This window comes from Vulpes vulpes, chromosome X (genome assembly GCF_048418805.1).
Source record: "Vulpes vulpes isolate BD-2025 chromosome X, VulVul3, whole genome shotgun sequence".
NCBI classification, from domain to species: Eukaryota; Metazoa; Chordata; class Mammalia; order Carnivora; family Canidae; genus Vulpes; species Vulpes vulpes.
This window is the reverse complement of record NC_132796.1, coordinates 47,478,146-47,492,590: the sequence shown is the minus strand read 5'-3', so window position 1 is coordinate 47,492,590 and position 14,445 is coordinate 47,478,146. Positions and strand designations below refer to the sequence as shown.

General features: G+C 37.2%; 1 protein-coding gene and 1 pseudogene across 5 annotated transcripts in view; one reads left to right on the top strand and one right to left on the bottom strand.

The window, feature by feature from the left end:
• Nucleotides 1-14,445, bottom strand: part of ZC3H12B (zinc finger CCCH-type containing 12B) — a 443,182-nt gene that overhangs the window by 267,438 nt on the left and 161,299 nt on the right. The window lies entirely within an intron of this gene.
• LOC140596110 (microtubule-associated protein RP/EB family member 1 pseudogene) lies at nucleotides 10,542-11,327 on the top strand (annotated as a pseudogene).

Here is a 14,445-nt window from a genome sequence, read left to right as displayed (position 1 = left end):
AAACAAATTATTGTAAGATTTGTGTGGAATCAGAAAAGACCCTGAATAGCAAGGGGAATTTTAAAAAAGAAAACCATATCTGGGGGCATCACAATGCCAGATTTCAGGTTGTACTACAAAGCTGTGGTCATCAAGACAGTGTGGTACTGGCACAAAAACAGACACATAGATCAATGGAACAGAATAGAGAATCCAGAAGTGGACCCTGAACTGTATGGTCAACTAATATTCGATAAAGGAGGAAAGACTATCCATTGGAAGAAAGACAGTCTCTTCAATAAATGGTGTTGGGAAAATTGGACATCCACATGCAGAAGAATGAAACTGGACCACTCTCTTTCACCATACACAAAGATCAACTCAAAATGGATGAGAGATCTAAGTGTGAGACAAGATTCCATCAAAATCCTTGAGGAGAACACAGGCAACACCCTTTTTGAACTTTGCCACAGTAACTTCTTGCAAGATACATCCACAAAGGCAAAAGAAACAAAAGCAAAAATGAACTACTGGGACTTCATCAAGATAAGAAGCTTTTGCACAGCAAAGGATACAGTCAACAAAACTAAAAGACAACCTACAGAATGGGAGAAGATATTTGCAAATGACATATCAGATAAAGGGCTAGTTTCCAAAATCTATAAAGAACTTATTAAACTCAACACCAAAGAAACAAACAATCCAATCATGAAATGGGCAAAAGACATGAAGAGAAATCTCACAGAGGAAGACATGGACATGGCCAACAAGCACATGAGAAAATGCTCTGCATCACTTGCCATCAGGGAAATACAAATCAAAACCACAATGAGATACCACCTCACACCAGTGACAATGGGGAAAATTAACAAGGCAGGAAACAGCAAATGTTGGAGAGGATGCAGAGAAAAGGGAAGCCTCTTACACTGTTGGTGGGAATGTGAACTGGTGCAGCCACTCTGGAAAACTGTGTGGAGGTTCCTCAAAGAGTTAAAAATAGACCTGCCCTACGACCCAACAATTGCACTGTTGGGGATTTACCCCCAAAGACTCAGATGCAATGAAACGCCAGGACACCTGCACCCTGATGTTTCTAGCAGCAATGTCCACAATAGCGAAACTGTGGAAGGAGCCTCGGTGTCCATCAAAAGATGAATGGATAAAGAAGATGTGGTTTATGTATACAATAAATCTTTTTTTAAAAAAGAATAGAGCAGAAATCAATGAAATAGAAGTCAAAAGAAGATTATAACAGATCAATAAAACTAGGAGCTGGTTCCTTAAAAGAATTAATAACATCAATAAACTCTGAGCCAGACTTTAAAATAGAAAATAAATTGGACCTAAGTAAGTAAAATCATAAATGAAAGAGGAGACTTCACAACCAACAAAAAGTAATACAAAAAATTATAGAAGCATATTTTGAGCAACTATAAGCCAAAAAATAGGCAATCTGAGAGAAATGGAAGCATTCCTAGAAACAGAAATAGAAAACCTGAATAGACCCATAACCAGTAAAAAATTGAATCAGTTATCAAAAATTTCCAACAAACAAGAGTCCTGCTGTAATCATCAAGGCACTGTGGTATTGGCACAAAGACAGAGATAGATCAATGGAACAAGATAAGGAACCCAGCAAAAAAGGATAAAAAACCCAGAAATGGACCCTCAACTCCGTGGTCAACTAATCTTTGACAATAGCAGGAAAAAAATATCCAATGGAAAAAAGTATGCTCAACAAACTGTTTTGGGAAATTTGGACACCCACATATAATGAATGAAACTGGACCATTTTCTTACAACATACACAAAGATAAACTAAAAATGGATGAATGATCTAAACGTGAGACAGGAATTCATCAAAATTCTAGAGAACACAGGCAGCAACCTCTTCGACCTTGGCCACAGCAACTTATTGCTAGATTTGTCTTCAAAGGCAAAGGAAATAAAAGTAAAAATGATCTATTGGGACTTCATCAAGATAAAAAGCTTTTGCACATCAAAGGAAACAGTTGACAAAACTAAAAGACAACCTACAGAATGGGAGCAGATAAAGAGCTAGTATCCAAAATCTATAAAGAAATTATCAAACTGAACACCCCAAAAAAACAAACAATTCAGTCAAGAAATGGAAAGAAGACATGAGCAGGCATTTTTCTAAAGAAGTCATACAGGTGGCCCACAGACACATGAAAATATGTTCAATATCACTAGTTTTCAGATAAATACAAATCAAAATCACAATGAGATAACACTTTACATCAGTTAGAATGGCAAAAATTAACAAGACAGGGAACAACAAATGTTGACAAGGATGTGGAGAAAGGGGAATGCTCTTACACTGTTGGTGGGAATGCAAGCTGGTATAGCCACTCTGGAAAACAGTATGGAGGTTCCTCAAAAAGTTAAAAATACAGATATAGTGAAACAAAGGGGAACTTGCATCCCTATGTTAATAGCAACAATGTCCACAAAGCCAAACTGGAAGGAGCTGACATGTCCTTCAACAGGTAAATGGATATAGAAGATGTGGTATATATATATACATTTACATATATATTTGTATATATATTTGCTTATATATACATATATATGCTTATATATATGCTTATATATTTGCATATATACATTTGCTTTTATATACATTTGCATATATATATAATGAAATATTACTCATCCATTGGAAGTGATGAATACCCACCATTTATATCAATGTGGATGGCACTGGAGGGTATTATACTAAGTGAAATAAGTTAATCAGAGAGACAATTATCATATGATTTCGTTCATATGCAGAATAGAAGAAATACTGCAAAGGACCTTAAGGGAAGGAAGGGAGACAAACCACAAGAGACTCTATACTCTGGAAAATAAAGTGAGGGTTGCTGAAGGGGAGATGGGTGGGGGGTTGGGGTAACTGGGTAATGGGCATTAAGGAGGGCACAGGATGTTATGATCACTGGTGTTATATGCAACTAATGAATTATTGAAATGAATTATTAAAAACTATATCTGAAACTAAGTATGTACTATATGTTGGCTAATTGAATTTAAATTAAAAAAAGAACTATTGCTCAGCCATCAAAACAATGAAATCTTAGTATTTGGTAAGATGTGGATGGAACTAGAATGTATTATACTAAGTGAAATTAGTCAATCAGAGAAAGACAATTATCATATGAGTTCACTCTTAGGTGGAATTACAGAAACAAAGCAGATGCACATAGGGGAAGAAAGGGAAAAGTAAAATAATATGAAATCAGAGAGGGAGACAGACTCATACGATATTTCTTATTTCTGAAACTAATACACTATATGTTAATTAATTGACTTTAAATTTAAAAAGTGGTGCAGTTTCATTCTTTTGCATGTTGCTGATCAGTTTTACCAAAACCATTTGTTGATACATACATATTGTTGATATATATGTTTTATAATATTCAGAACATAGTTCTTTCAACTCTGCTTTGGTTTATTCCTAGGTATCTTATTATTTTTAGTGCAATTATAAATGGAATTGTTTTCTTACTTTCTCTTTCTGCAGCTTTATTATTGTTATGACCATGCCACAGATTTCTGTACAGTCGTTTTTTATCTTGTGACTTTGCTGAATTCATTTATCAGTTCCAGCACTTGATTGGTAGAGTCTTTCAGGTTTTGTATGAATTATATCATGTAATCTGCAAATAATGAAAATATTGCTTATTTCTTATGAATTGGGATGTGTTTTATTTCTTTTTGTTGTCTGATTGCTGTGGCTAGGACTTCCAGCACCATGCTGAATAAAAGTGGCAAGAGTGGACATCCTTGTCTTGATCCTGACCTTAGAGGAAAAGCTTTCAATTTTTGCCTATTAAGTATGGTGTTAGCTGCATGTTGTTCATATGTCAACTTTAGTATTTTAAGGTATGTTCTCTCTAAACCTACTTTGTTGGAGGTTTTTATCATGAATGAATGTTGTAGTTTGTCACATGCTTTTTCTGCGTGTATTGAAGTAATCATTTGTTTGCTAACCTTTCTTTTATTAATGTTATTATCATATTGATTTGTGTATATTGAGTCACTCATGCAGCTCACTTGATCATGGTGAATGATTTTTTTAAATGTATTCTTGGATTTGATTTGCTCATATTTTGTTGAGGAGTTTTGCACTTATGTTCATGAGGGTTATTGGCCTGTAGTTGTCTTTTATTTGTTGTATCTTTATCTGGATTTGGTATCAGAGCAATGCTGATCTTATGGAATCAATTTGGAAGTTTTCCTTCCTTTTCTATTTCTTAGGATAGTTTGAGAATAAATGGAATTAATTCTTTAAATGTTTGGGATTTGCCTGTGAAGCCATCTGTTCCTGGACTTTTGTTTGTGGAAGGTTTTGTTTTGTTTTGTTTTGTTTTGTTTTTCATTACTGACTAAAATTCTTGGTGGTTACTGGTCTGTTCAAATTTTCTATTTCTTCCTATTTCAGTTTTGGTAGTTTATATGTTTCTAGGAATTTATCAATTTCTTCTAGCTTGTCCAATTTGTTGGTATATAGTTTTGATAATATTCTTTTTAAATTATATTTCTGTTGAGTTGGTTATTTCTCCTTTATCATTTGTAGGTTTATTTATTTGAGTCCTTTTTTTCTTGATAAGTCTGGTTAACTGGTAATTTTAAACAGTGTTTCCTTAAAATCCAGGTTTGCTTGTTCATTCCTTCACATTCTCTATTGCCACCCCATACTTCTTCTTGGCCCAACCTAAGTCACATGGTCAATATTAAACCAATCACTGTGGCCAGGGGAATGGTGTACTCTGACAAGTGCATCATATATCCATTCTTCTAATAGAGGAGAAAGTGGGATGAGCTCTATTACAACCATACAGAAAATCTAAATTCTCTATGGTATGTTACGCTACCAAAGCTATAGTTTCTTATGAAAAATAAAGACCTAAATGTAGTTACAATAGGTAAAGCTTAATTTAATTTAGGTATGTAAAGCATAATGCTTAATAAAAAGTCCAAATTATCAGGTTATTCATTAGCATGCTTCAAGTGTCCAGCATAAAATATTGCACTATTCAGTTATCTATTGAACTAATAGTTATTGAGGACTTACACTATGTAAAGAAATGCTGTAATTGCTATGGAGAAATAAAAAGTAAATAAATAAGACAAGCCATTCTCTCACACAGTTTACAATTAGCTGAAGGAGAAACATATATATTTCTATAATAAGAAATTATGAGGACTGATGGAATTAATCATATGATACCATAATACGGATTCTATACAGATTTATCATACTTTACACATTAGTTATTTTCTTGGGTCATTGCATATAAAACAACATTTACATATTGATTCTTACTGTTAGTGAACTTCTATTAGGACTTCAGGGTTGTATATTTACAGGAAATATTTTGGCTTCAGGGTGTGCATGCACACACACACACATAAACAAACACACATGTATGGGATCCCTGGGTGGCGCAGCGGTTTGACGCCTGCCTTTGGCCCAGGGCGCGATCCTGGAGACCCGGGATCGAATCCCACATCGGGCTCCCGGTGCATGGAGCCTGCTTCTCCCTCTGCCTGTGTCTCTGCCTCTCTCTCTCTGTGACTATCATAAATAAAAATTAAAAAAAAAAAAAATTTAAAAAAAAAAAAAAAAAAAAAAAAAAACAAACACACATGTATCAGAGGAATTTAGAGATCATGAACCACAGTGGTGCTCCATTTTGCCTGCACATTATTGCCTGCTCATTAGAGGCACCAGGGGTGCATTTAAGAAAATATCAAATGTTTGGAGTCCATCCTCAGAGATTCTGACTTAATTAGTGAGGGATGATGTTGGATATTTTTTTAAATGTTCTCCCAAGTGATTCTAATGTATAGAAAGTACTTATCTAGTCTAGCCATTTCATGTTGCAATTGAAGAAAGTGAGACTCAGAGAAAATATTTAATTTGCACAAGATAATATTAGATAGAGTCCTGCTTGCCTGCTTCCTAATCTACATATTTTGAAGATAATTTTATCTTTGTTTTTCAATCTCTGTACATTAAATTCTCTGACATTATCTTTTATAAGAAATGTAAGTAAAAGTTGGGGAGGGGACTTTCTTATACCACAGACAAAAATAAATTCAAAATGGACTAAAGATCTAAATGTGAGACCTGAAACACCATAAAAATCCTAGAGGAGAACACAGGCAGTAACCTCTTTGATATAGGTCGTAGCAAATTCTTTCTGGATATGTCTCCAAAGGCAAGGGAAACAAAAGCAAAGTAACTATTGGAACCACATAAAAATAAAAGGCTTCTGCACACAAATCAACAAAAATAAAAGGCAACTGTGGCACCTGGGTAGTAAGGTTTGTTAAGCATCTGACTCTTGGCTTTGGCTCAGGTTGTTATCTCAAGGTCATGAGATTGAACCCCATGTTGGGCTACATACTCAGCATGGAGTCTAAGTTTCTCCCTTTCCCTTTGCCCCTCCCCCCTGACTGCTCTCTCCCCCTCTCCCTCAAGTAAATAAATATATCTTTAAAAAAATTTTAAAGTAAAAGGCAACCTATGGAATGGGAGAAGATATTTACAAATGACATATCTGATAAAGGGTTAGTATCCAAAATATACAAAGGAATTTTAAAACTCAACACCCAAAAAACAAATAATTCAGTCCAAAAAATGGGCAGAAAACATGAAAAGAGATATTTTTCTAAAGATGATATACAAATGGTGAATAGCCAAATAAAAAGAGGCTCAACATTACTCACCATCAGAGAAATATAAATCAAAACTACAATGAGATATCACTTCAACCTTCAGAATAGTGAAAATCAACAACATAAGAAAGAACAGGTGTTGGCAAGGATGTAGAGAAAATGGGACCCTCTTACATTGCTGGTAAGAATGCAAACTGGTGCAGCCACTCTGAAAAACAGGATGAAGGTTCCACAAAAAGTGAAAAATAGAACTACCATATGATCCAGCAATTGCACTACTAGGTATTTACCCCAATGACACAAAAATACTAATTCAAAGTCATACATGCACCTTGGTGTTTATAGCAGCATTATCTACAACTGTCAAATTATGGAAAAAGCTCAAATGTCCATCGACTGGTGAATGGATAAAGAAAATATCAGCCATAAAAAAAGAATGACATGGATGGAGCTAGAGAGTATTATGCTAAGCAAGATAAGTCAGTCAGAGAAAGAAAAATACCATATGATTTCACTCATATATAGAATTTAAAGGGGAGCCTGGATGGCTCAGCAGTTTAGTGTCACCTTCAGCACAGGGCATGATCCTGGAGACCTGGGATCAAGTCCCACATCGGGCTCCCTGCATGGGGCCTTCTTCTCCCTCTGCCTGTGTCTCTGCCTCTCCTTCTCCGTGTCTCTCATGAATAAATAAATAAAATTTTTTAAAAAGAATTTAAAAACTAAATAAATGAGCAAAGGAGAATGAGAGAGAAAGAAAGAGAGAAAGAAAGGCAAACCAAGAAACAGAGTCTTAACTATAGAGAGTGAACAGATAGTTACCAGAGGGGAGGCAGGTGGAGGTATGGGTTGAATAGTTGATGGGGATTAAGGAGTGAACTTGTGATGAGCACCAGGTATTGTATGGAAGTGCTGATCACCATACTTCTGAAACTTATGTTACACTGAATGTTAATTAACCGGAATTTAAATAAAAACTTCAAAAAATTTTGGGCAAGGAACAAAGTGGATCATTATATATGACTGTGTTCCCCAATCACCCATCCTTAAAGAAGAGTGCACTGCAATGTAATAACTGAAAATAGAGTTTTTGAAGAAGAAAATGTGTGTTCCAGAGGGTCAGTCTTCTGCTTTCTTCTCTCAATACACTCTAAGTGGTCCATCTTCTCCCATGGCTTCAATTATGTCATACATCCCAATGAAACCCAAATTTCTAGCTCTGACTACTCCTCTCACATACATTCAGATATATACAACCATTTGTTATACACCCCCCCCACACACACACACATATAATCAGTGGTACTCACTGAGGGGTAATTTTGCCCCCACAAAAGACATTTAGAGATGTCTGGAGTTATTTCTGTATCATGACTTGGGGAGGTTTTATTGACACGTAATGGGTAGAAACCAAAGATGCTGCAAAACACTGTAAAATGTACAGAAAAGCCCCATACAATGAAGCATTATCTAGCCTGAAAAGATCAGTAGTACTGAAGTTGAGAATCCCTGAGGTATACCAAGCTAGCATTCTCACAAACACATTAAAAGCAACATGCTCCAGTGTTATCTCATATTCAAACAAAACCCATTTGGGGAATTGTTTTTCTTATTTTCATTTTTGGATTATCCATTGCTGTTGAAGCCTTCATATCCTTAATATTTCTTAAACTCTTCTCCACTCCGACCTCTAATGACTGCATTTGCCAAGGTTCTTCATACCTTATAAGAACTATTAGTCTACTAGTGGGTATGGAGAACAGCACTTCATATTCTGACCTTGGATATCTTTGCATCCTCATCTCCTGTGACCAAAGCCATTACTCTGTGCTTCAGGAATCCAAATCACATATAATTCTCTCAAGGTTTCACTCTATTTCTTGACTCCTAACTTTGTACAATTCTTTTTTCTGCCTGAATTGTTCATTTCCTCCTCGCTCCCACACTCCCACTTCACCTACTTAATAAGACCAAGTTCAATGTTGTTTCTGGAAAAATGTCCACATTGCCCTACATCTGCAAAGATTTAACTACCTTCTTCTCGGATTCCCCATGATATAACCTCTTGGCCTCAACTATATTATTTAATATTCTGCTCTTAGTTGTTTACATATCTGATTTCTTCATGATATTTGAGCACTATGATGTGTGTGTGTGTGTGTGTGCCAGGATGTATAATACATTTTATAAAAGACCTAGCAGGGATTCCTGGGTGGCACAGTGGTTTGGCGCCTGCCTTTGGCCCAGGGCGCGATCCTGGAGACCCGGGATCGAATCCCACATCGGGCTCCCAGTGCATGGAGCCTGCTTCTCCCTCTGCCTATGTCTCTGCCTCTCTCTCTCTCACTGTGTGCCTATCATAAATAAATAAAAATTTTTAAAAAATAATAAAATAAAAGACCTAGCACAATTTTGGTATTAAATAAATATATAAATAAATAAATAGATATGGGATATATATATATATGCCATATATATATATATTCGATTTGCCAACATATAGTATAACACCAAGTGCTCATCCTGTCAAGTGCCCCCCTCAGTGCCCATCACCAAGTCACCCCATCCCCCGCCCACCTCTCCCCTTCCACTACCCTTTGTTCCTTTCCCAGAGTTAGGAGTCCCTCATGTTTTGTCACCCTCTCTAATTTTTCCCAATCATTTTCCCTCCATTCCCCTATAATCCCTTTCACTATTTTTTATATTCCCCATATGAATGAAACCATATAATGATTGTCCTTCTCCAATTGACTTACTTCACTCAGCATAATACCTAACAGTTCCATCCACATTGAAGCAAATGTATTTTGCTCCGAAGTATTTGTCATTTCTAATAACTGAGTAATATTCCATTGTGCGTGTGTGTGTGTGTGTGTGTATACCACATCTTCTTTATCCATTCATCTTTTGATGGACATTGAGGCTCCTTCCACAGTTTGGCTATTGTGGACATTTCTGCTATAAACATGAAATTGAGAAAGACACAAAGAGATGAAAAAATATTCCATGCTCATGGATTGGAAGAATTACTATTGTGAAAATGTCTATGCTACCCAGGGCAATTTACACGTTTAATGCAATCTCTATAAAAATACCAGACTTTCTTGAGAGAGTTGAAACAAATAGTCTTAAGATTTGTGTGGAATCAGGAGATGAAGACGGAACTGAAGCTGGGCACAGGCAGTGGACACGGTCCTGCCGAGAGCCAAAGATGGCAGTGAAGATGTCTTTCATCTAGAGGATGTAGTTCCCTTGTCTGTAGGTTGGATCTAGCCTCAGACTTATTTTCTTTGGCCAGCACAGTGCTTACTTTTTTCTTCTTTTTAAGTATTAGTTACTAAGTTCTAGCAGTAGGGAAATTTCAGATAAAAGCCAAGAAATGGTATGTGTCCTGGGGCCCCCTCTTCCTAGTGGCCATCAGCAGATGATGCATAGCCGCAGTCCTCTCCAGACAGCTTGGTGCTGCTTAAGTTTGCCATAGTGTCTACCATTCTCTGGTCTGCCTCGTTATTTGCCTTCCTCTTGATGCCAGAGTCTCTTGCTTTTGTAACTGAACAAATTTAAATCCTCAACAGGTAGTAATGGGTGGACTGGCTTCATGAAATACATGACTTTCCAATGTTTTCCATGTATTCAACATCAGAACATATGAACTACCTTTTTCGTGCTGAATTAAGATGATGAACAAACATTTCAAGCTGATGTTGCAGGGGTCTTACCTGCCAGATGAGACTTGGGAATATTAGTGTCTCTACCCACATCAGTATTTGGGGGGTTATATGAATATTTGTGTGACTCTTACTTTTTCTATAAAAAATTGTTATAAAAATTGGGGCTCCCGAAAAAAAAAAAAAATGTCCGTCACCAGTGATAACCTAAGTCGACAAGATATGCTGGCCTGGATCAATGAGTCTCTGCAGCTGAATCTGACAAAGATTGAACAGTTGTGCTCAGGGGCTGCCTATTGTCAGTTTATGGACATGCTATTCACTGGCTCCACTGCCTTGAAGAAAGTGAAATTCCAGGCTAAACTAGTTCATGAATACATGCAGAACTTCAAAATACTACAAGCAGGTTTTAAGAGAACGGATGTTGACAAAATAATTCCTGTGGACAAATTAGTAAAAGGAAAGTTTCAGGACAATTTTGAATTTGTTCAGTGGTTCAAGAAGTTTTTTGATGCAAACTATGATGGAAAAGACTATGACCCTGTAGCTGCCAGACAAAGTCAAGAAACTGCAGTGGCTCCCTCCCTTGTTGCTCCAGCTCTGAACAAACCGAAGAAACCTCTCAGCTCTAGCAGTGCAGCTCCACAGAGGTCCATTGCAACACACAGAACTACTGCAACTCCTAAGGCTGGCCGGGGTGTGGTGCGAAAGAATCCGGGTGTGGGCAACGGGGATGATGAAGCAGCTGAATTGATGCAGCAGGTAAATGTATTGAAACTTACGATCGAAGACTTGGAGAAAGAGAGAGATTTCTACTTTGGAAAGCTAAGGAACATTGAATTGATTTGCCAGGAGAACGAAGGGGAAAACAACCCTGTATTGCAGAGGATCCTGGACGTTCTCTATACGACAGATGAAGGCTTTGTGATACCTGATGAAGGGGGCCCACAGGAGGAACAAAAAGAGTATTAACATCCTGGACCAGCAGAGCAACTGAAATCTTCACTCCAAATCATGTGCTTAACTGTAAAATACCCCCTTTTATTATTCTTAGAGAACTCACTGGTTTCTTTTCATGAGCAAACAGTACCTCTTCTTAAAGTGCACTTTGAAGAAGTTTCACCCCTTTTCCAATGAGTTTGAGTTAGGAGCTTTTACCCTGTAGCAGAGCAGTATTAACATCTAGTTGGGTCACCTGGGGAACAGAGAGGCTGACCATGAGGCTCACTGTGTGGATGCTGGTAACACTCACTGCTGGAGAAGGTGCTTTTATGTCATACACTGAGGTGGAGTCCTCAGTAGAGAAATGTAAAGACTGATTTGAATTTTAAGCTAATGTGAAATCTTGGCAGAGAACGTTTTAATAAATAAATGCCTTAAGAGTAAAAAAAAAAAAAAAGATTTATGTGAAATCAGAAAAGACCCTGAATAGCCAGGGGAATATTGAAAAAGAAAACCAGAGCCAGGGGCATGATAATGCCGGATTTCAAGTTGTATTATAAAGCTGTGATCATCAAGAAAGTGTGGTCCTGGCACAAAAACAGACACATAGATCAATGCAACAGAATAGAGAACCCAGAAATGGCCCCTCAACTCTATGGTCAACTAATATTCCACAAAGCAGGAAAGACTATCCACAGGAAAAAGGACAGTCTCTTCAATAAATCGTGCTGGGAAAATTGGACAGCCACGTGCAGAAGAAAAAAACTAGACCATTCACTTACACCTTACCCAAAGATAAACTCAAAGTGGATGAAAGATCTAAATGTGAGACAAGAATCCATCAAAATCCTAGAGGAGAACACAGGCAACACCCTTTTTGAACTTGGCCACAGCAACTTCTTGCAAGATGCATCTATGAAGGCAAGGGAAACAAAAGCAAAAATGAACTATTGGGACTTAATCAGAATAAAAAGCTTCTGCACAGCAAAAGAAACTAAAAGACAACCTACAGAATGGGAGAAGATATTTGCATATGACATATCAGATAAAGGGCTAGTATGCAAGATCTTTAAATAAGTATTAAACTCAACAGCAAAGAAATAAACAATCCAATTATGAAATGGGCAAAAGACATGAACAGAAATTTCACCAAAGAAGACATAGACATGGCCAACAAGCACATGAGAAAATGCACTTTGAATGTAGAGCATTAAAAGTCTGCTGAATCAGCACTGGATAAGACTGAAGGGTGAGTGATGTGATAGGTGTCCCAGAAAAAAAGGAGAAAAGGGGGCAGAAAATGTATTGAAGAAATAATAGCTGAAAACATTCCTAATCTGGAGAAGGAAACAAACATCCATATCTTGGAATCATAGAGAACCCCCAACAAAATCAACAAAAGCAGATTCACACCAAGATATATTTTAATTAAATTGGCAAAATATCCTTATGAAGAAAAAAAATCCTAAAAGCAGCAAGACAATAGAGGTCATTAAGTTATAAGGGAAAAATCATTCTCAATGGGGAAGCACTGGGAGCCTTTCCCCTAAGATCAGGAACAAGACAGGGATGTCCACTCTCACCACTGCTGTTCAACATAGTTTTGGAAGTCCTCGCCTCAGCAATCAGACAACAAAAAGACATTAAAGGCATTCAAATTGGCAAAGAAGAAGTCAAACTCTCCCTCTTCGCCGATGACATGATACTCTACATAGAAAACCCAAAAGCCTCCACCCCAAGATTGCTAGAACTCATACAGCAATTTGGTAGCGTGGCAGGATACAAAATCAATGCCCAGAAATCAATGGCATTTCTATACACTAACAATGAGACTGAAGAAAGAGAAATTAAGGAGTCAATCCCATTTACAATTGCACCCAAAAGCATAAGATACCTAGGAATAAACCTAACCAAAGAGGTAAAAGATCTATACCCTAAAAACTATAGAACACTTCTGAAAGAAATTGAGAAAGACACAAAGAGATGGAAAAATATTCCATGCTCATGGATTGGCAGAATTAATATTGTAAAAATGTCAATGTTACCCAGGGCAATTTACACATTTAATGCAACCCCTATCAAAATACCATGGACTTTCTTCAGAGAGTTAGAACAAATTATTTTAAGATTTGTGTGGAATCAGAAAAGACCCCGAATAGCAAGGGGAATTTTAAAAAAGAAAACCATATCTGGGGGCATCACAATGCCAGATTTCAGGTTGTACTACAAAGCTGTGGTCATCAAGACAGTGTGGTACTGGCACAAAAACAGACACATAGATCAATGGAACAGAATAGAGAACCCAGAAGTGGACCCTGAAATGTATGGTCATCTAATATTCGATAAAGGAGGAAAGACTATCCATTGGAAGAAAGACAGTCTCTTCAATAAATGGTGCTGGGAAAATTGGACATCCACATGCAGAAGAATGAAACTGGACCACTCTCTTTCACCATACACAAAGATAAACTCAAAATGGATGAGAGATCTAAATGTGAGACAAGAGTCCATCAAAATCATAGAAGAACACAGGCAACACCCTCTTTGAACTCGGCCACAGTAACTTCTTGCAAGATACATCCACAAAGGCAAAAGAAACAAAAGCAAAAATGAACTATTGGGACTTCATCAAGATAAGAAGCTTTTGCACAGCAAAGGATACAGTCAACAAAACTAAAAGACAACCTACAGAATGGGAGAAGATATTTGCAAACGACATATCAGATAAAGGGCTAGTTTCCAAAATCTATAAAGAACTTATTAAACTCAACACCAAAGAAACAAACAATCCAATCATGAAATGGGCAAAAGACATGAAGAGAAATCTCACAGAGGAAGACATGGACATGGCCAATATGCACATGAGAAAATGCTCTGCATCACTTGCCATCAGGGAAATACAAATCAAAACCACAATGAGATACCACCTCACACCAGTGACAATAGGGAAAATTAACAAGGCAGGAAACCACAACTGTTGGAGAGGATCCGGAGAAAAGGGAACCCTCTTACACTGTTGGTGGGAATGTGAACTGGTGCAGCCACTCTGCAAAACTGTGTGGAGGTTCCTCAAAGAGTTAAAAATAGACCTGCCCTACGACCCAGCAATTGCACTGTTGGGGATTTACCCCAAAGATTCAGATGCAAT